Source organism: Saimiri boliviensis, chromosome 12, assembly GCF_048565385.1.
Source record: "Saimiri boliviensis isolate mSaiBol1 chromosome 12, mSaiBol1.pri, whole genome shotgun sequence".
In the NCBI taxonomy this organism is placed as follows: Eukaryota; Metazoa; Chordata; class Mammalia; order Primates; family Cebidae; genus Saimiri; species Saimiri boliviensis.
In genome coordinates this window covers 66,661,811-66,686,004 of record NC_133460.1, presented here as the reverse complement: position 1 = coordinate 66,686,004, position 24,194 = coordinate 66,661,811, and the positions used below count along the sequence as shown (strand labels likewise).

Genomic DNA, 24,194 nt, shown 5'->3' with positions numbered 1-24,194 from the left:
TCTGGGTGAAAGAGCAAGACTCTGTCTCAAAAAAAAAAAAAAAAAAAAAAAAAAAAGGGAATAAGATACCAGCTATCATTTTTAGAAATGGCCTTTAAGGTGTGTAGAATCTATAAAAATACTCTCCAATAAATAAGAAAAATCACAATATTTCTTAGGTCAGCCCCAGTTTCCTTTCTTGGTTTCACTTCAGAGGCTTCTGCCAAATGATCAATAACCACAGAATACTGAAAGATGGGGATGCTAGATAAAATTTTGACACTCTACCAATTCCATAGAAATACAAACTACCATCAGAGATTACTACAAACAACTCTATGCATGTAAACCAGTAAAACAGGAAGAAATGGATAAATGCCTGGACACTTGCACCCTCTGAATCCTAAACCAGGAAGAGTTTGAAACCATGAATAGACCAATAATAAGGGCTGAAGTTGAGGCAACAATTAATAACCTACCAATCAAAAAAGTACAGGTCCAGATAGGTTCACAGCCGAAATCTACCAGATGTAGAGAGAGGAGCTGGTACCACTCCTTCTGAAACTATTCCAAATAATACAAAAAGAAGGAATCCTTCCCAAATTATTTTATGAGACAAATAGCACCCTGATACCAAAACTGGAAGAGATTCAACAACAACAAAAAAATTTGAGGCCAATATCCCTGATAAACATAGATGCAAAAATCTTCAAAAAAAAAAAAAAAATACTAGCAAACCGATTGCTATAGCACATCAAGAAGCTTATCCATCACGATCAAGTAGGCTTCACCCTGGGGATACAAGGCTGGATCGACATACATGCAACTCTATAAACGTAATTCACCACATAAACAGAACCAAAGACAAAAAACACATGATCATCTCAATAGATGCAGAGAAGGCCTTCAACCAAATTCAACAGGCCTTTGTGCTAAAAGCTCTCAGTAAACTAGGTATCGATGGAATGTATTTCAAAATAATAAAAGCCACAGCCAATATCATAGCAAATGGGTAAAAACTGGAAGCATTCCCTTTGAAATCTGGCACTAGAGAAGGATGCCCTCTCTCACCACTCCTATTCAATATGGTGCTGAAAATTCTAGCCAGAGCAATCATGCAAGAAAGAGTAATAAAGGATATTCAATAAGGAAAGAGGAAGTCAAATTGTCTCTATTTGCAGACGACATGATTGTATATTTACAAGACCCCATTGTCTCAGCCCAAAATCTCCTTAAACTAATAAGCAACTTTAGCGAAGTCTCAGGATACAAAATCAATGAGCAGAATTCAAAGCATTCTTACACAACAACAATATACAAACAGAGAGACAAATCAAGAGACAACTCCCATTCACAATTGCTACAAAGAGAATAAAATACCTAGGAATACAACTAACAAAGATGTAAAGGAACTCTTCAAGGAGAAATACAAACCACTGCTCAACGAAATGAGAGAGGACACAAACAGATGGAAAAACAGTCCATGCTCATGGGTTGGAAGAATCAACGTTGTGAAAATGGCCATACTCCCCAAAATAATTTATAGATTAAATGGTATTCCGTTCATGCTACCAATGACCTTCTTCATAGAACTGAAAAAAACCACTTTAGACTTCATATGGAACCAAATGAAAGCCCACATAGCCAAGTCAGTCCTAAGCAAAAAGAACAAAGCTGGAAGTATAACGTTACCTGACTTAACTATACTACAAGGCTACAGTTATCAAAACAGCATGTACTGTACCAGAACAGAGATCTAGACCAATGGAACAGAACAGAGGCCTCAGAAGCAATGCCACACATCTACAACCATCTGATCTTTGACAAACTTGACAAAAACAAACAATGGCGAAAGGATTCCTTGTTTAATAAATGGTGTTGGGGAAAACTGGCTAGCCATGTGCAGAAAGCAGAAACTGGACCCCTTCCTGATACCTTACACTAAAATTAACTTCAGATAGATTATAGACTAAAAATATGACCTAACACCATAAAAACCCTGGAAGAAAACCCAGGCAAAACCATTCAGGACATACGCATAGGCAAGGACTTCATGACTAAAACACCAAAAGCAATGGCAACAAAAGCCAAATTAGACAAATGGGATCTATTTAAACTCCAGAGCTTCTGTACAGCAAAAGAAACAATCATTAGAGTGAACCAGCAACCAATAGAATGGGAAAAAATTTTTGCAATCTATCTATCTGACAAAGGGCTAATATCAAGAATCTACAAAGAACTCAAACAGATTTACAAGAAAAAGACAAATAAACCCATTCAAAAGTGGGCAAAGGATATCAACAGATACTTTTCAAAAGAAGATATATGAGACCAGCAAACATATGAAAAAATGCTCATCATTAGAGAAATGCAAATCAAAACCACATTAAGATACCATCTCATGGCAGTTAGAATGGCGCATTAAATCTGGAGACAACAGATGCTAGAGAAAATGTAGTGAAATGGGAACACTTTTACACTGTTGGTGGGAGTGTAAATTAGTTCAGTCATTAGTGTGATGATTTCTTAAGATCTAGAAATAGAAATTCCATTTGACCCTGCAATCTCATTACTGGGTATATATCCAAAGGATTATAAATTGTTCTGTCATAGACACATGCACACATATGTTCATTACAGCACTGTTTACAACAGCAAAGACCTGGAACCAACCCAAATATCCACTGATGATAGATTGGACAAGAAAAATGTGGCACATATACACCATGAAAAACTATGCAGCCATAAAAATGGATGAGTTCCTATCTGCTGTAAGGACATGAATGAATCTGGAAACCATCATTCTTAGCAAACTGACACAAGAACAGAAAATCAAACACCACCTGCTCTCACTCATAGGTGGTGTTGAACAATGAAGACACATGGACACAGAGAGGGAAGCATCATACACTGGGGTCTGTTGGGGGGTTAGAGGAGGGACACAGTTGGGTGGGGAGGTTGGGGACGGATAACATGGTGAGAAATGCTAGATATAGGTGATGGGGTGATGGAGGCAGCAAACCACCCTGACATGTATGTACCTATGCAACAATCCTGCATGATCTATAAATGTACCCCAGGACCTAAAGTACAATAAAAAAATAAATGACTAATATAAAATTAAAAAAGAAAATATATTAAAAAAATTTGACACTTTAAAAGCTAATCAAGCCTGTATTAATTCATATTTGACATGCAACATATTACTATTGAAATAAATTACAAGTAATCTTTTTTTTTAGGTGAAAAGTAAAATTAGAGTTTTGTTTTCATTAAAGACATTAAACAGAAAAGGGCAAATTTCATCTCCAGTTAGGGGTTATATAAAATATTGAAATCCTCCTGTGATTTAAAAGCAGATATATCAATGAGGTTCTGAGTAGTTGGAGTGTGGGCATGAGCGTCTTAAAATAACATAAGAATTTAAATTTTATTGAACATATTTGCAATAAATTATGATGTCCTAGAAGAGACAGTAAATTATTCCACACAGAAAGGCAAAGATATGTGAGGTAGAGAGAAAAGAGGGTTGTTAATTAAAAAAACAATGAAAATTATGAAATTGTAACATATTGCATTATTTCACTGAATTTATGCTGTGGAAACGGACATCTATTTTCATTTGACAAAGGAACTAAGTTTCAGAGATTTGGGGTCTTGCCAACATAACTGGCTGAAACCAAAAATAAATTAAGAATTCTAATTAAAGTCTACTGTTCCTTTTTATACAGAAAAGCCACCTTATAGTGCTTGCTGAAAGCAGTTTTAATATGACTGTGATAGACAAAAAGGGTGAAGAAATAAAATAGTAACATATCCATGTCCCTTTATAAATTCTGAATTTAACAATTCGTATTTGAAAATAATTGTCTGGCTACATTAGAATGTATTTATTTACTGACTTGCTGTTCACTTTTCTATTTAAATTATCTCTATTTAAATAAGTAATTTCTCTTTACTTATCTCAATTTCCTACAGCTCAGTTCTGACTCCAGTTGTTTCTGATCTTCTGCTAGCTTTGGAGTTGGTTTGCTCTTGTTTCTCTAGTTTTTCTAGCTGTGACGTTAGGTTGTTAATTTGAGATCTTCGTACCTTTTTGACGTGGACCTTTAGCACTAATAATATCCCTTTTAACACTGCTTTACATGTGTCCCAGAGATTCTGGTATGTTGTATTTTTGTTCTCATTAGTTTCAAATAATTTCTTGATTTCTCCCATACCTTCGCTGTTTACTCAAAAGTCATTCAGGAGTGAGTTAATTTTCATGTAATTGTATGGTTTGGAACAATTTTCTAAGCACTAACTACTATTTTTATGGTAGTGGGTCCAAGAGTGTGTTTGGTGTAATTTCAGTTTTTTAAGTTTGCTGTGAATTGTTTTGTAGTCAATTGTGTGGTAGATTTTAGAATATGTGCCATGTGCAAATGAGGAGAAAGTATATTCTACTTTTGTGGGAGGCAGGCATCGAGGGGAGTTCCATAGATGTCTGTTAGATCCATTTGGTCAAATGTTGAGTTCAGGTCCTGAATATCTTTATTAGTTTTTTTGCCTTTGTGATCTGTCTAATACTGTCAGTGGGGTGTTGGAAGTCTCCCACTATTATTGTCTGTGTCTAAGTTTATTCACAGATCTCAAAGAACTTGCTTTATGAATCTGCGTGCTCTCAGGTTGGGTGCATATATATCTAAGATAGTTACATCTTGCTGAATTGAATTCTTTACCATGATATAATATCCTTCTTAGCAGTTTTTGACTGTCATTTGTTTAAAGTCTGTTTTGCCTGAAATTAGAATAGAAACCTTTGCTTTTTATTGGTTTCTATTTGCATGGTAAGTTTTTCTCCATTTCTTTGAGACTATAGGTATCATTGCTTGTAATATGGATCTCTTGTAGACAACATACAGTTGGTTCTTGACTCTCTCTTACTTGACATTTTGTGCCTTTTAATTGGGGCATTTACACCATTTACATTTAAGGTCAATATTGATACATATAGGTTTGATCCTGTTACGTTATTAGCTGGTTATTAGGCAGATTTGATTGTATGGTGCTTTAAAATGTCAGAGTCTATGCATTTAAGGGTGTTTTTGTGGTGCCTGGCAATGGTCTTTTGTCTCCATAGTTAGCACTCCCTTAAAAACCTCTTGTAAGGCAGGTGTAGTGGTAATGAATTCCCTTAGCATTTGCTTGTCTAAAAAGTATCTTAATTTCTTCTTCACTTTGAAGCTTAGTTTGGCTGGATATGAAATTCTTTGTTGGAATTTCTTTTATTTAAGAATGCTTAATATAGGTCCCAATCTCTTCTGGTTTGTAGGGTTTCTTTGTAGGTGGCCTGCCCCATTTTTTTCTGGCTGCCTTTAACATTTTTTTCTTTCATTTCCACCTTTGAGAATCTGAAGACTATGTGTCTTGTTCCTATTCAACATAGTACTGGAAGTCCTGGCCAGAGAAATTAGGCAAGGGAAAAAAAATTAAGAGATCCAAATAAAAAGAGAGGAAGTCAAACTATCTCTGTTGAAAGACTATATGATTCTGTTTCTAGAAAGTCTTGATAGTCTCTGCCCAAAATCCCCTAGATCTGATAAACAACTCCAGCAAAATTTCAGGATACAAAATCAATGTACAAAAATCAGCAGCATTTCTATACTCTAATAGCATTCAAACTGAGAGCAAATTAACATTCATAGTAAGCACAAAAAGGAGAAAATAAATAAGAATATAGCTAGTCAGTGAGATGAAATAACTCTACAATGAGAATTACAAAACACTGCTGAAAGAAACCAGAGATGACACAAACAAAATGGAAAAATATTTCATGCTCATTAGTAGGAAGAATCAATATTGTTAAAATGTCCAAAGCAATTTACAAATTCAATGTTATCCCTATCAACCTACCAATGACATTATTCATAAAGATAGAAAAAACTATTTAAAAATTCATATAGAAACAGAAGAGCTCAAATAGCCAAGGCATTCCTAAGCAAGAAGAATGAAGTTGGACACATGGCATCACCCATCTTCAAACTATACTATCAGGCTACAGTAACCAAAACAGCATTGTACTGTTTGGTTTGACCAATGGAACAGATACTGAGAGGCTGAAGAAATAAACCAATGTACCTACAACTATCTGATCTTTGACAAGTTTGACAGAAACTAACAATCGAGAATGTACTCACTTTGTTGTTATTTGTTTTTCGTTTTTCTTTTAATTTTTATTTTAAGTTCTGGGGTACATGTGCAGATGTGCAGGCATCTTATGTAGGTAAACGGGTGCCATGGTTGTTTGCTACATGGATCAACCCATCGCTCTAACTTTTTAATAAATGATGCTGGAATAACTGATGTTGAAGATTGAAGCTGAACTTCTTCATATCATATGCAAAAATCAATACAAAATGAATTAAGGATTTAAATAAAGTACTTAAAACTATAAAAGCCCTGGAAGGTAACCTAGTAAATATCATTCTTGATATAGACCCTGGCAACAATTTCATGATGAAGATACCAAAAGCAATTGCAACAAAAACAAAAAATGACAAATGTGATCCAATTACAAATCTTTTTCACAGCAAGACAGACCAAAAACAGAGTAAACCAACAACCTATAGAATGAAAGAAAATATTTGCAAAGTATGCATTTAACAAAGGTCTAATATCCAGCATCTATAAGGAACTTAAACAAATTAAGAAGAAAAAAACAAGCCCATTTAAAAGTGAACATAGGACACGAACAGTCACTTTTCAAAAGAAGACATACATGTGTCCAACAAGCATATGAAAAAATGCTCAATATCACTAGTCATTAAAGAAATGCACATCAAAAACACAATGAGATACCATCTGACACCTGTCAGAATGGCTATGATTAAAAGGTCAAAAAATAAAAGATGCTGGCAAGGTTGCAGAGAAAAGGGAATGCTTATACTCTGCTGGTTTAAGTGTAAATTAGATTAGCCATTGAGGAAAGTAGTGTGGCAGTTGTTCAAAGAAATTAAAACAAGAGTATCATTTGACCCAGCAATCTTATTATTTGGTATATAACCAAAGGAATATAAATCATTCCACTGCAAAGACAAATGCACGCAAATCTTCAGTGTCCCACTATTAATGATAGAAAAGTCATGGAAGCAAACTAAATACCCATCACTGGTAGAAGGATAAAGTAAATGTGACACATATACACCACGGAATATTATGCAGCCATAAAAATAATGAGATCTTGTCCAGCCATAAAAATAATGAGATCTGCAGCAACATGGATAGAAGGGGAAGCCATATTACTAAGCAGATTAATGCAGGAGCAGAAAACCAAATATCCTATATTCTTACTTATAAGTGGGAGCTAGTCATTGAGTACACACAGACACAAAGAAGAGAACAACATACACCAGGACCTACTTGAAGGTGGAAGTTGGGAGGAGGGAGGGGATCCAAGAACTACCTATTGAGTACTATGCTTATTATATGGGTGACAAAATAATCTGTCCACCAAAACCCCGTGACATACAGTTTACCTATATCTGTATACATACCCATGAACATAGAAAATTAAAAACTAAAAACAAAAATTTTGAAATTTAAAATTAATATAAATAAAATAGTTTACTTCTCAAAAGAATAAACATATTCCCCCTCACCCTTTGAAGTATAGAATACTCCTTAAATTCCATAAAATAATCATGTTGCCAACTGGAGTCACTCATGTCATTCTTTTCAACCAACTGAAACATTTAGGGACATGAGTGGCCTCATATTTCACTGTTATAAGTAAATTAATAAAATATAATGGAAAATAAATAGTCTTTCAAATCAGGTAAACTTGGGTCTGTCTATTTCCCAGTTGAGATAGTCACTGTGTGTGTAACTTAGAAAAGTAATTTGCCAAGTGTATGTAAGCATGAATGCAGTGTGTAGGATAGTTCTGCTTATACAGTAATTCCTAAAATGTAATTGACATTATTATTTTTAACTACTAAATGACACCTGTTTTTATGTCTAACACTCAAACTCCATAGCAGGACAGATTTCATGCTTGTAGTTTCAGTATAGTTAGTGGAAATTCTCATCGTCTTCCTAGTTCTTTTCAGGCTAATTCTGTAGGTAGCTAGAATCTGGTTCCCTTCTGCCCTGCAATCTTATGACTTCATGCTATACATGGACTTCTCACTAGGAGTAATGGATGACTTGACTGCTCTCTGCTGCCTGAACAACTTCTAAAATCATGTTAAATTGAAGCTTCTCAGCTATGTGAAGTTATTCAATGCATGATGTCCTACATTCCTCATCTTTACACCAGAAATAATGCTATCAACTCAGTAAGTTGTTTTAAGTCAAAGATCTATCCACTAAATATTTCTCACAGTGTCTCACACATACTGAGTATTCAAAATATGGTAGTTATAATTACTTTGTTATTATACATAAATAGTGTAGTATTTCTAAATCAAGTTCATACCCTATACATCCCTCTGTCCTTGAGCTTTAGATGCTATAGCTACCATCATAATATTGCCATGTATGTACCTATGCAACAATCCTGCATGATCTGCACATGTACCCCAGAATCTAAAGTACAATAATAAAAAAAGCCAATCTCACATTTCCTTAGGTTTCCTTAGGCCCGTATTCCACTTGGTTAACCTCTTTCTCCTACTTATTCCTACATATTTGCAGAACTTCTAGAATATTTTATACTCTAATCTGTCTTAGTAAAGCAATATGGTTTTCATATTTGAGATTGTTCTATAATTTTTATGATACAATTGAGATGCTCCAGCTCAGTGAGATTTTGCTCCACCCTGGAAGAATATGAATTTATTAAAAAATGATTTAACTGTAAATGATACCTTAGATACTAAATTGCAAATAAATTTTCTTTTAAGTTTAAATTATATAAAAGACTGAATATTCTACCCACTTCTAGTATATTCATCTTCATGTATTTTTTTCTACTCTTTTGTAGCTGACTGAATTCAACTCCTAGAGATCTAAGAGAAATCTCACTCCAAGAAAATGTAGAGAAGTAATACCCTAAATATCTGTAGTTCTCTGATTTGGTTTATTGTAAAACATCTGAAATGTTTTAGTATTTTTCCTACAAAGGCCTAGAATTTGAGGTAACATAGTAGTTTAATTAATCCTTTTAATATTTGTGTTTGCCAGAATGCTTAATCAAAAGTGTTGGTTATCTGATATCAGCTCTTTTCCCCAATTCATGCAGTATTGACAAAGAAGAATTTTGAATTAAATAGAAGAGAAGAGTTCTACTCCACCTCGAAGGCACAGTTTTGTGACAGTATTTTTGACATTCTAATTGGGTTATCAGCCTGTGACTGCAAGTAAAAAATTGAACAATGATATTATTTAAATACAGAGGTATTTAAAGTAATGAAAGCAAAAGCCTAATGTACATCTTTAATTCTTTTCATAGCTGAGTTAATACTTTTTATATCAAATGAATTTGATTAAAAAATTATTCTTCTAATATCACTAATTATTGAAGATCATATGAATTATGACAAATCATTACTTAGAAATATAATATTAAGATACAGCAGCTTAAAAACCTATCGACCCAATGGATATTACCTATAACAAATCTGGCTCTGTACAAACCCATTCAGAATGCTCCAGCTGCACAGAGGAGTATTTAATGCCAATCAAGTTATGTTAATTGGATAGGATATGATATGGACTTTTAAGAAAAAATGATCCAATGCAAAATTCTTATGTATTTGGCCCTCATACCCCTGATGACAAATCCCAGAATTTCCAGAAAATTTGGACAACTGAAGTAAATTGTAAATTGTGTTTACACTGTCACATAGGTGGCATCACTACAGCTAAGACACAAAGTATTGTCTGTGTATTGTCAAGATTATCTTGATATATCATAATTTTAAATAAATTTCAGGACATATCTATACAACTATATTTATCTAACATTATATATTTATTTAAATAAAATATCTACACTATTTTCATATATATCTTAATTTTTTTCTACTAATGGTTGAATTCTGTCATGTAAAAAAGATACACTAAAATTGTAACCCCCAGCAGCTCTCACTGAATTCAGTTCTTTGCTGACAATGCACCTGTACCTACACAGCAAAACAGAGCAAACAGGTCTACTATTAGACCTGTTTCATTGCTATAAATCTCAGATAGGCTCTTAGTGCCAACAGTCAATCTTACTATGTTTTGATGGTCCAATAATTCTTAACTCTCCTAGACAACATCTTCAGACTTTCTCCCTTCTCAAATTTCCATGACATCCATTCAGTTCTTATTCTCAGCCAATAAACCATCCATTCCCCAGAACAACTTTTTAAAATTTTCATGTGGAGTACAATACACATAATACATGACAAGCTGGTGGCATTTTGTTTTCACTGGAAAAATAAGAGCCATCAGAAGAGGCATTCCATTAACACTTACCACACCAGCCTCTCCTCTACTATATCTCCTTCATTATTCACTTATTTTTCATTGATTTTTTCCTTATTTCTCCTATCTTTAATGGTTGTAACTCCTAGTTTTTGTAATTTTTCTCCTTTTTCTGTGCTCATTTCCTTGCTGATTATATCTACTCTAATTATTACAAATGAGATCTATTTACAGAAATACCCAAAATTTCTATTTCCAGTCTGAGCATCACCTGTGGTCTCCAGACTTGTGAATGCAACTGCCTAATTATCCCCTTGAATTTATTTGGCATTGCAAACCTAATCCACCGATATCCAGCTCAGATCTCCATTCCAAATCATTCTTCCACAACTTAGTATTACGTAACTCCATCTTCCCACTTCCCAGTTGTCAGAACAAAGACTTCGGAGATCTCCTTGACGTATCACTTTTTCCGACACTCTACATCTAATCAATAAGGAAACTATGTTGGCTCTACTTTCAAACTCTAACCATAATCTCACCAATTATCTCCATTTTTGTCAGCAACACCTTGATATAAAACATAACTTCCTAAAATTTTTTTCTTCTTCAACCTTGTTATCCTCAGGTCTATTTTCCACACAGAGGCCAAAATCATCCTCTTGAAATGTAAATCAGATAATGTTACTCAAAACTCTACAGTGACATGCATCTCTCTCAGAGTAATAGGTAAAGCCCTCATAATGGCCTATAACAAGGTCCTAACAATCAAGCTGCATATGTTAGTATTTCTCACATTTCCAACTCTGCATCATCACCACTAGTTTTCATATGGTTTCTCAAATGTGCTAAAATCTCTTCCATATAGTCCTTCGTATTTGCTTTGGTGTTGGCCTGGAATATTTAGTCCCAAATATCCAAATGTCTCACTTACTCATTTTCTTCAGGTATTTGTACTAAAGTCACTTTGTCAGTGCAGCATTCTCTGACTCTATTTAAATATTTTTCTAACCAACACTACAACCAATGACAATCCCCTTTCTCCCACTGTTACCCCATGTTCTTCCTCTCTGCTGTATTTTTATTCACAGCACTTTTGCCATTATATCTCATTTATTGATTTGTTTCAACATCTGCATTAGAATGTAATCAAAGGAATACTGGAAGAGAAGACAAATTCTGAACACATAATGACCAATTAGGTTTAGGTTAATGAGCTCCTAGTATTAGCAGATGATAGAAGAAATGAAATAAGCCTGTAAAATATCAAAGAAAAATATCAATTCTACAACTGTATCTTGGTTCAATATTTGTCTACTGAAATTCAAAGTTGTAAATCATGCACAAAATGTTGAAAAAATGGAGTCTAAACTACAAGACTATGGTGCACTAATAATTAATCTTTATTTTATATAGTTTAGGCACAAGAAATTTGGAGCAAATCTTTGGAGCAAAGCTTTCTGGCAATTTGAAAAAGAATGTGAGTTTCTACAAAAGAAAACCTGGCATTTCCTGTGTCTAACTTCGTTAACAATTCTGAGAGCAGTCGTTCGTCTGAATTATTTTTATAAATTGCTGCTGGGAAAAGTACTTGCTATTGTGTTTGTGATTGACAAGCAAGCACATCCCTAGATGCAGTGTAAATGAGCAGAGTAGAATTTAAAACAGAGTTGATGCGAATCAAGCGTGCCAAATGTTATGCTCAGCTGAGGAGGCCCCCATTCATGCAGCGCAACCTGGTCTATCATCATTTGGTGAGGAGACCACATTCCTCCACACCTGGCTTTTGCTGATGATAACAAGCCAGATTCTCCTCAGCAGGACCGTTCCTTGCTGAGCAGCTAGAAAGAAAAATGTTTGGTGGGTAAATTTACCTTTGGGGTTTCCAAAAGTACCTCAATGTGCTTTATACCCCTTCATTACTGCTTGGCATCTCTGTACTCGCTCTTTCTCCTTATATGAAATCCAGCTTCCTAGATTATCCATATTCATGAAGTATAAAAGGGAAAACTTGGCTTAAGTCAGTGTTTTATCTTTAAAAGTTTTAAGAAAAAACATTTTAAATTCTGAAGATAAAATCTTAAGCATCATTGCATGACTTGTGGATCATATAGAGTCAGAGAAAAATATCATCTTCTGCCCTTAAATATCAATCATATTTCATAGATTCTCTAAACTTGGCGGGGCGGGCGGGGTGGGGGGCCATTCTACCAAATGTCTGATTCCCTACAGTGGAATCAGTCTTTCTGAGTTAAAGACCATTATTGTAGTTATGTTAGAAATGTGCAACAGGAATTAAATGGTTCCACTTTCAAGAAGAAATTCAAGGGAAGAAATCTGAGGGTGTAAGTTATTTCTCCTACAGACAAAGGTGAGAACTGAGTTTAATGCAACAACAAGAAAAAATGGACTTTTCCTCACAAAACAATAAGTTTCAGGAATATGCCTAGGAAAGCAATAGTTTTACTGTTAGCAATTCTATTAAATTGTATGACTAAGTGCTGAATATTCAGCTTTTTAAAGAACAGCTTCTTTTCTATTTAGACTTGATTGGAACCCATAGCTTAGGAAGAAAAAACAGACACTAGAGTCAGTCTTGGGATTGAAAACCTGCTTAATCATTTAGCCATTTGGAAGAGGATACTTAATATCTTTGAGCCTAAGTTTCTATATCTTTAAGATAAAGCATCAAAACTGGAATTAACAAATAAAATGAATGCAATGTACTTAACACAGTATGTTTTATAGAAGTAGCTATTAGCATGCATTAATTAATGTTGGTAATGACATTTATAATTTCTAATGTTATTAAGACAAAATAAGGAATGGTGAATTTTACATATTACTTTATAGGATCATTATTTACAGGATGACTAAGACAGAAGAACATAAGAAGCAACACAACAGTTAGCCTGGGAGTTCTCCACAGGAAACAAACATTTGTATATTCTTATCCTATACTTCCAAGCCTTACTTTCACATGTCTTGCAGCTCCTCTTTCTGTTCCCTCCACTTCCTGATCTTTTTTATAAATGTTATCGATCTTATTTGAATATGTAATTTTTGAAATTAATTGAACTATCAGCATAATTTCAAATATAAAACATTTACAAATGCACAAAAGCAAGACAAAATAGCATTATTGGTAGTTTGCAAATATGAGTTAAAGAAACAAATTTTAAAACTTATGGTTGAAAGTCCCATTTGAGCTTCATATAACATGTTACATCATGAAAGTATACAATGAACCTGAAAATTCAGAGTGACCATAAATTTAAAACAAAACAAAACAAAACAACAACAACAACAAAAATGCTTAAGATAATATTTGTCTTAGCAGTATATTTGAAAAAAGTAGCCCGTGAAAAAGCTTTATTGGTAGGTAGATATTCTGGCCTGTATGATAAAGTGTTCTTACAGAGTTTGGAAAAATTATACTGATATAATTATGTGTTTTACTTTTCACAGCTGAGACAAGAAATTGGCTAGCAAAAATTTCTTACCCAATGATTTCTAATGTATACACATTTCACATTCCAATTCTCCATAAAAAATTGAATGACATATAAATGTTTAAGAATAATTTTCTGGGGAATGTTTGTACAGTTCTTTAGGATTAGGAAAGTTTTTTTAATATTGTGATTTCTTTTGAGCTATTCTTATAATTGTGCTAAAATTTTCTGCAAGACATTTTTTACAAAAAATGAAAATAAAAAATAAGGCTGGGTGCTGTGGCTTACACCTATAATACCACGACTTTGGGAGGCCTAGGTGGGCCAATCACTTAAGCTCAGGAATTCCATACCAGCCAGGCAGCATGGAGGAACCATCTCTACAAAACGTACAAAAATTAGCCAGGTATGGTGGCACACACCTGTAGACCTAGCTACTCACAAAGCTGAGGTGGAAGCATCGCTTGAGCCCAGGAGGCAAAGGCTGCAGTGAGCTGGAATCACACCACTGCAGCCTGAGCCAGAGCAAGACACTGTCTCCAAACAAAACAAAACAACAAGCAGTGGGACTACATTTTCAGACACCTGACAAAAACAGAGGGAAGAAGCTGTTCTTATCAATGTTAGGAATTACAACTCCCCAAGAATAATGACAGCTTCTGGTGTTAAAGGTGTTATTCAGTCCCAAAGACTTTCAATTTGCACCTCTTGCTTAGTTAAATATGTAAAAATTCAGAATGACTCTTGAAAGAATAGGCCACCTATGCCACTGAAGGTATAAACTGGTGTCAGCTCTGTCTCTACTCAACTGTGTGGTGATAGGTTACTATATTTGACATTTATGCCTTAGTTTTCTTATCCATCAAATAAAATGTCTCTAAGATACTTTCCAGCACTTAAACTCCAGGACCTTTTGAACCTGAGAATTGGAACATTCACTATCCAGGACAAACATCCCTTTAGGAGTGTGTTATGTCAGTGAGAGCAGCTGCCTCCACAGTGATGAGTGCAGATGTGGAGAGATGACCTCCATCTGGAAGTTCAGCAGGTCCTCTTCCCAACAGAGCCCTTTCTAAATAGCTGTTTGTTTGCATTCTCACTAGTCTCTCTTAGTAACCCTTGAACATCAAGGTAAAGGAAAGATACACTTGATCCATCCAGTTCCACTGCCAGCAACCAGTATCACTAGAGAAGGATGAAAGACAAGCTTGACAGCCACAGTCTGAGACTGCCTAGGCTAGAGCAAGTGGATACACCTCCACCAGTCACAAGGGATTTAATTTAAGAAAAGATTCTATTTTGTTTCTTCCTGTCAGCTCTATTATTCTATCATATTTATTACTTTCAATATGCCACCTGGTACCATATGAAGTATTGGGAAAATGTCAAAACACAGTCTAGATAAATTCTGTCAAATAGGGTGGGCCATAGTACGGGATAATTCTCTGGGTGGACTTTGATCAACCCGGTTCCCCTCTCTTTCTCACTTGTATTTCCCAAGCATAACTGCAGAATGTGGAAAGAATGCAAAATCCTGAGATAGGAAGGAAATGGCTGGAATAGCCTGCACTCTGTTTCAATCCCTATTATAAATAAGATATCCTTCAACATTTTAGCCTAATGTGTCATGTTACCTTGGGGCACAAACCTCAGGAGTCCTTCAGCTGTGGTGAAGTGAAGTACATACACACAACACTCCTTCTTCCCCAGAGTAGCTTTCCTGAGCCTTGGAAGACCAGCTTGCAGTAAATCCTAAGCTATTTTCTACTGATGCCTACGTATAAGTAATAAGCTCACTTCATATAACTTGTTTTGTGTGGGTGTTTCATCTCTCCAGATTCAGACAAACTGGCCACAGTGAACTGCACACACCATGCCATTGGCCGACCACAAAACATTATTATGGCTAAGTATACGACAGAAACTTATGAAAAACACATTATGCCAGCTCTTGTCTCAAAATATATGCATCATCTGACCATTTATCACCACCTCCAGTGTTACTCCCCTAATCAATGCCACTACATCTCTTACCCTCTACATTTTATTCTCCACATAGCAGCCATATGCTCTTTTAAAATAAGTCAGACCATGCCAGTTCCTTGGTTTAAAATCCTTCCTTGCTTCCTAACTCATTCAGAAAATCCAAATTTCTCACGATAGACTTTAAAGCTCCCATACAATCTGAACCTGAATTCCCTTTCAGACTTCATTTCTTCTTTTCCTCTTCCTTACACTTTCTGCTCTAACCATTATGCTCTCCTAACTATCCCACAAATACATGAAGCACTCTTCTGTCTCAAGGTATTGCATTAATACTTCCTCTTTCCAAGACTCTATTCCCTTGGCTTTCTGCCTGCCGTATCTGTTTTTGTCTATGCTTAGATGTCCCCTAATCAGTGCTAATTACCTATATAATATAAAAGTTCTGTCATTTTCTTCTTTTAGCTTTATCTTTGTATGTTTCCTTCATAGGATTATATGACATTATATTCCGTATTTTCTGATTGCTGAGTCTCATGAGTCACTGGATTTGGATTCATCATTGCATTCTAAGTGGTAAGAACAAAACATAAAACTCATTAAGTACTGACTTTGCTCTAAGAACAAATGAATTTATTGCTGGTATCTTTAATGTACTTAAGTGCCGGGCGCCGTGGCTCAAGCCTGTAATCCCAGCACTTTGGGAGGCTGAGGTGGGTGGATCACGAGGTCAAGAGATCGAGACCATCCCAGTCAACACGGTGAAACCCCGCCTCTACTAAAAATACAAAAAAATTAGCTGGGCATGGTGGCGCATGCCTGTAATCCCAGCTACTCAGGAGGCTGAGGCAGGAGAATTGCCTGAACCCAGGAGGCGGAGGTTGCGGTGAGCCGAGATCGCGCCACTGCACTCCAGCCTGGGTTACCAGCGAAACTCCGTCTCAAAAAAAAAAAATAAATGAATAAAAATAAAGGAATTAAGTAAAGTAAAACAAAAGTAACTTGGTGAAATGAATCACTGGACTAAACTATAAACACTATAAACGTATTTCTTAAGTTTAACATGTGAAACGATTATATACGAAATTCAAGTAATATAGAAGGCTGGTTCTGAAGCTGCAGACTCAATTACATATGGGCCAGCCACTCTCTTCACCACTTTTCATCACTTAATTAAGCATCTTTCTGAGATGATGGTGATGATGATAATGTTATTATTTTATAAGGAGAAAATCCCTAGATATTTAGCTCTCCAAATTAGAAAACACATGCAGGAAAATTGTTCAAATAAGAGCATTTTAGTTATCACTCAGAAAGTTGATACCAAATACACATATCCTTTCATATTCACTTGCCTTTGATATTTCTTGTGGGTTTTTCCCACTATGAAGATCTTTAACTTTAGAGAAAAAGTGGACTAAACACTGAGTTGTAGAGACTAAATTTTTTTTTTTTTTTTAATTGAGATTGATTTCCTTGTATTGCCAGTAACCAGCTAAGATTAAATGACTGAAGATTTTCCATCTACAAAACTGAACATAAAACAATTATTTTTACCTAGTTATTTGTAAAGCTTAGTGTTTTCACAAGAGACTGATAATTGCATAATTTAATATCACATAATGAACAATATCCTGAACAATAGACTGGGTCCCCTCTGAGGTACTCTAGCCATTGGTTTCAAACAAATTTTGGTAAAAATCTATACTCAGCTACTTGCAATTGGTGAACTTAGCATTACCCTTTCCTTTAGTGATGTTAGAAATCTCAATCTACCTCAAAAGTATTGTGCTGGTTAATGCACTGGAATGCATAAAGGACGTAAAATAAAGTATAACACTCTTCTTAGTTTTATTTAAAATAAATGACTTTTCATCCCAGTGCGTTTTTATTAATTTGTCTAGAGTGGTGTGATAGTACTAAAAATAACCATAAGCCCATATATAGTCATACCTTTTCTACACATATCAATTATTTCTTAATGCAAGGACCTGCAGTTCTATGATGAGTGGTGGCTCTTTCAGCCCAAGGAAGTTTTCTTGTCACATGTGCAAAGCAGTTTCAAGTTGCTAAAATGATGATGCCCTTGAAAGCAACCAAAGATGATCCAGTGTCCTTATGCTTCAGATAAATGAATTCTGTTATACACCGTTTCCACTGAGTTTGCGAAAGGTTTTAGAATCGGTTACCCCATGGAGAATGCATGCTCACGTGTATTTATACCCTGTCCAAAATACCCATTTTTTTTTTACAGTGTTATATGAGATTGCCCCCAAAATAAACTACTTGAACTCAAATTTATGTATCAGGGTCTCTTTTGCTGGGACCTAAACTAAGGCAGTTGGTGTCACACATGGTCCTAAAAAGCATTTTTAGGTGGGGGATATGGCATCTTTCAACAACATGCTAACAGAATTATCATTGCCTGGACAATGCTAAGTCCCCAGCTATTAACCCATGACATGTTGTAACAATAAATTTCTAAGATACATCTATAGTAAACTGAGAAAAAGCACTGTCTTAGGGTGGCCATTCGTGCTGCTGTGATAAAATATCTTAGAATGGGTAATTTATAAATAATCATGTATAAAGTAAATAATTTAATATAAATATAATAGACATTTATAACAGTAAACATAATAATTTATAAATAATAGACATTTATTCCTCACATATCTAGTAGCTGGGAATTTCAAGATCAAGGTACCTGGGTCCACTTGAGTCACAGCTGGGGTGGCAAAGGAGTGCTGCATCAGAATACGGGGAACAGAAACTTGAGGCAGCACTGGACAGTAGTGCCATGATCCCTCTAGTACACAAGGCTCCTCTTTTGACATAGTTCTGTTCCCCAGATCTTAACACTCTGGACCTGTGATAGAAAGAGCAGCACTGACAATCTCCAAAATGACTTGGGAGTCATTTTTGCCTTTTCTTGATGAATAGCACTTGAATTCTGCCTATACATATTAATCCACTAATCCCAAATGATTGCTTCACCTCATCTGGTGTTCTCAACTGAACATGTTTTTCCATTCCCTATTATATAACCCAACTGAGAATTTTCCAAATTTTTTAATTCTACTTCTGTTTTAATTATATATTTTGCCTTTACTTCATTCTCTCTTCTCACATTTCACTATAAGCATTTAAGAGAAGCCATGCCACACCTTCAAGACTTTGCATAGAGCTTTCTTCTGCCAAATAGTTTATTTCATGGCTCAGATGTTCTTCTTTTCATGAAACACTAGGACATAAACATAATTCTTCCAAGTTCTTCATTGCTTAATAGCAAGGATGACCTTTCCTCCTGTTTCTAATAACATTCCTTAATTCAATCTGAGACTTCATCTGAATGGCCTTTACCATCCATATTTCTACAAACATTCTTTTTACAAACACTTAGGTAATCTCTAAGAAGATTGAGGCTGTTTCTATAGCTCTCCTTTTCTGAGCCTTCTTCACCAGAATCATCCGTAACATTTCATTTATGGCAATATAGGCTTAATCTAGCATGCATCTCCAAACTCTTCCATCCCCTGCCATTACTCAGTTCTAAAGCCACTTCTACATTTCTAGATACATTATAGCAGCACCTCAGTTTTCAGAACTATTTTGTTTTAGTCTGTCTGTGCTGCTTTGATAAAATATGTTTAACTGGGCAATTTATAAATAATAGAAATTTATTTCTCAGAGTTCTGGAGCCTTGGAAATCCAATATCAAGGTGCTAGCAGATTTGGCATTTGCTTAAAGCTTGCTCTCTACTTCAAGACAGAACTTTGTTGTTGTGCTTTCATGTAGTGGAAGGTCAACAGTGCCAAACAGGCTCCCTTGAGCCCTTCTATAAGGTACTAATCCTATTCATGAGGGCAGCACCCTCATGACCTAATTAACTCATAAAGGCCCCACCACTTAATACTTTTGCATTAAGCATTAAGTTTTAACATAAATTTGGAGGGACTAAGCATTCAGACCATAGCTGGTATGGTAAAAGAGCCTGCATTAGCTTTTACAGTATCTCTAGCACTTATAGGATTTTAAGCCAAAGGTTAGTATAAATCAAAGTAATACTAAATAAAAAATTAAGAAGCTTAGGCAAGCCTTTTAACTCAGTGCATGTTTTATAAGTCAGAAGGTCTACTTGGTAACATTTTAACATAACTTTATTTCCTCTTCCTACAGCAAGAGTAGAAAGCGTTGAAAGTAAAGAAACGGTATAGATACACGAAGGAGCTGAAAAGAGCACAGTACTTTGGTGTTAATACACCTCAGGGTTAAATATCTTTTTTATTCTGCTGAGCAAGAAATCTAAATCACCAGATATGTTGACAGAGGTTGAGGAAAATCTAAACTTTGTGGTTTAAAGGGGGAAAATGATTACAAATTACATATATAAGTTTAATTGCAGTTGGGAAAAATTGTGTGAAGATTATATGGGATTTCTTGAAATTGCATGTATATTTACAATTATTTCAAAATAAAAATTTTTTAAGTAAGCAGAAAAAAAATGCACTGCCCACTATATCTTATACCACAAACTCCCTTGATGTAAATATGTATGTAAAATTGTGACTTGCTGTGATATTGCAAAATCAGTTAAAAGACATGAGAAACATAATGTGAGATACAGATGGATTTGAAGAATGCAAGTGGTAGGCTATAGAAAAAACTGTTGGCATCCCTCTCAATTTTTTTTGGCACAAATTTATCTTGTTCCTAACTCTGATACACACACACACACACACACACACACATACACACACAAAATATGATGCTATGTATGTGTGTGTATAATATATCTACATCTATATCTATAGATAGATAGATAGATAGATATTTTTTTTTCCTGGCTGGAAGAACATATTTTACTCACATATGTGGTAGAGTGCAGGTACCAGAATTTTAAACTTTTGGAAGCAACCTCAATGTATGACAACTGGAAAATGCTGAATGTTCATCCCAGCTTTCTTACCACTCTGAACAACTCTGAAATGTGTTCTATGTCATCACTCAGAAATCACAGTGGGTGTGTACCTGATTTCCTACAAGTGTAACATACTGATTAAATACTGTGTTGGCTTTCTTCCTTTCCATTGTTATCTCAAACTAAAATCCAAAAGTTCCTAAAACCAACTTTGAAATAAATTATTTGTGCAAAAATTCTTCAGAGGGATTTACCAAAGACAACTGATGCTATGAAATCATCTGAGATTATTTAATTTCACCTCTAGTACTTTAGGAAAATATATGAAATATGAAACCAGCAAATTTTGCTCTAAAGCATATTAAGAAATAATCCTATTTCCAAGAAGATATATAAATGGTAGATGTACTTGCCTTCCATATTAAATATCCCAGCTTTTCTGTAACACTTCAGCAGACTCTGAAATCTGGAAGTAGCACAACTCTCTGACATTTATCCTTACAGAGCCGTCCTCTCTAACTCCTTAGTTATCAAGGAGTTTTCTCTTTTAAAAGGGTATAGTTATTATTTTCTATATTATCAATTCCCCTTAGTATTCCTAGTATAACAGTACTTTAAACTCCTTTCTGGATGTCCAATCCTTTTAAGAATGTACATGTCTGTTGTTACATAGTTTTAAGTATCATCTAGTGAGTTGATAATATGCTAAAGTCATCAAGAGAAATAGTATAGGGTTTCTCACAAAATGGTCCCTAAATCCACTACATCAGAATCAACTGAGGTATTTCTTAACTTTTGAAAATCTAAACCAGGAATTGAGAGTTCAATCTCCCAGAGATGACTGAAACCTGCATTTAAAGGACAACTTCCAAGTGGCTCTATTGCATATCAAATTTTAAGAACTGAAAGCTTAGTGGTACCATCTTCCAAGATAACACATTTTGATTACAGTGACCTTCATATAATTTCATATAATCACATAACAAATCTTATATAGACTTCAACTGAGATGGAATAAAACAAGTACACTGCTCTCACAAAACTTTAATATTATTCAACTAAGATAAACAACCAAAAGACAAACATCTGTTGAATTCAAAGACAGCACGAAATGTGAATGCTCCTAATACAAAATTGAAAAGTGAACCAGGCTGTCATTTAGATGCTTTACAAATAAACAGGAAACTCAGGTAAAAAATAGCAAACAGCTGATAGCAATCAGAATTGCAACAAAGTTAGATGAGCTTCCTGTAGCTTCCAGATGTTTTTATAATTGAAATAAATGACTACTTAAAAAATAAAGCAAAATAAATTAAATTATGAAGAGAAGGATGCCTGACTAAACAGTTTAGAATATATGTAAATGCATATATTTTTTAATATATTTGACACTTCAAAATACCTAGCTAGATAAACCAAACCAGGCATCAAACAGCTTTATAACCTATATTTACAAGATAAAAATTAAATAACATTTTTAACAGGAAGTATTACTTTATTGAAAAGTAATAAAGAGAAAGTTTTCCTTAAATAACACCTTTCTCATTGGAGACTAGAGATACAAAAAATGCAATGAAAAGACCCAAATCATTTCATTATTTAAATATAAAACAAAAGGTATGGTTCAAGGGGCATGGAAACTCATGGTTTCAGTTTGTGTCCTATACAAAATATGTATAGTATGTAATGATAATTGTTAGAATTACCTAAATATTTATTCTTTTTTTTCCACTATTCCTATTCTTTCATGTCACCGCCACACCACCACCACCACCACCACCACCACACAGCAAGAGTTAGATTTAGCTAGTTAATTAGTTCCTAAAAATTCTTGAGATAGTTGTAGACACAGGAGTGAAGTGGGTAAAAATCTCTTTTTATAATACCAAAAAAACTTTTTATAAATTAAATACAATTTTTACTATCACTTCCTCAAAAGAATTAGAACACCCTGCTGCTAGTGCCAAAGATGACATAGGCACCTAATGTACAGTACTTGTCTTTAAATTCCAGGAATCTCTGAATACTGTTGAACATAATTATTAAAGTTATTATGGTAGTCATCGAGTATTGCTGAAAAACTATGATTTTGCTAATTGATGTGAAATAGATTACTATTCTTTAATACAAACAATGGATGAGTTTTTTTTCCCTATTTTTAATTGTTAGTGTCTGAAGCCTTGATACAGAGGCTGTTACTCAGGTACAAGTGATTTCACATTGCTGAAAATGCTTTCCAATGTTCTCAGGAAGTCATGAGTCTTTAGTGACTAATATACCTAAAAGCACTGAACTGTGGGATAGGTGAGTCATCACTTTCCAGTAGGTGTGTTCTTATTTTCATTGCTAACTGTGACCATCCAGGAATACTAGTGTCATTTAACCACTTTGGTGGTTAGAATCTGCAACTATACATAATTATGATAACTGTATTTTTAAGTAGTGACTTATTTTTAATAAGTAGAGGCATTTAGGCATTTAGAAATAGAAGTGCCATTCTGGTGCCACTCCAATGTTGCTTTAGTGTATCTAATTGCCTAAATGGATTTCAGCTCTTTAGCTGCTGTCATTATAGCAAGTTCCAATAATAAGAAATAGTTACTCAGGGAAATGTGTTTACTTCAGGAGATGGAAGCATTTGGACTGCTTTCTAAATGTGCATTCTGCCCAGAACTCATAAATGTGCTCATTGATGGTGTGTCTTCCTTGATAGCTCTACTTCAATATACTAAATTGCTCTTGGAGATTATTTGAAAAAGTAGGAAAGAAAATTTCAACAGGTTTCCATGGCTTCAGGTGAAGGCTTTGAATCCCAATAGCCATCAGAGTAAAGATAAAAAGCCCTTGTGAACTCACTATTTCCATTTCCCCCATTCCATCCACTGCTCCAAACTCTGGCCACTTGGATTCCTGATTCTATCAGTCCCTCACTTCCTTTATTTCACGTATGTCTCCTCTGCCTAGTATTAGAGATTATTCTTGGTGCTGCCAAAACATCCTGTTTCTTAGTCTTTGAAATAATAAACACTGTTTTAAGAGAATTATTTTTTATAAATTTTTTCTTTCCTGTCTCCAAATTTAAACTCAGAGAAGGTAGAAAACTATTTAGTTTTCTTTTTAAAAACTTCTTGGAACTTATGTTCAGCCATAGCTGACATTTAATAAATGTTTGATGAAATCTGCCTCTGGATAATTTCATCTATTTGAAGCTAAGCTAAAAAGGCAGCTCTTTGAAAAATATTCCCTAATACTATACAATGAACATTTACTAAGTAACTATATTTAATGTCGAAGGTACTGATATATGTTCATTTGTGAATGCAAAGATGTTATGTCCCTGTACACAGGAATTAGGAGAGCAACTGGTTAATGGCACGGTCTGAATCTGAAAAAAAACCTAATATCCTTCAAGTAGTCACTTACTTATTCCATCTTATTTCCATTCTCCCTTACTATGTTATGTATG

General features: G+C 34.7%; 1 protein-coding gene across 2 annotated transcripts in view; it reads right to left on the bottom strand.

Annotated features, from left to right (window-relative positions):
• The window catches only part of ZWINT (ZW10 interacting kinetochore protein), a 128,930-nt gene that overhangs the window by 95,920 nt on the left and 8,816 nt on the right, over positions 1–24,194 (bottom strand). Inside the window, exon 9 of one of the 2 annotated variants that reach the window (XM_074382503.1) lies at positions 18,447–18,675. The exons of the other annotated variant lie outside the window; for it this stretch is intronic. The gene's annotated coding sequence lies outside the window, so the exon portion shown is untranslated. Of the gene's footprint in view, positions 1–18,446; positions 18,676–24,194 lie in introns of those variants that run through there. 2 annotated transcript variants of the gene reach the window in all.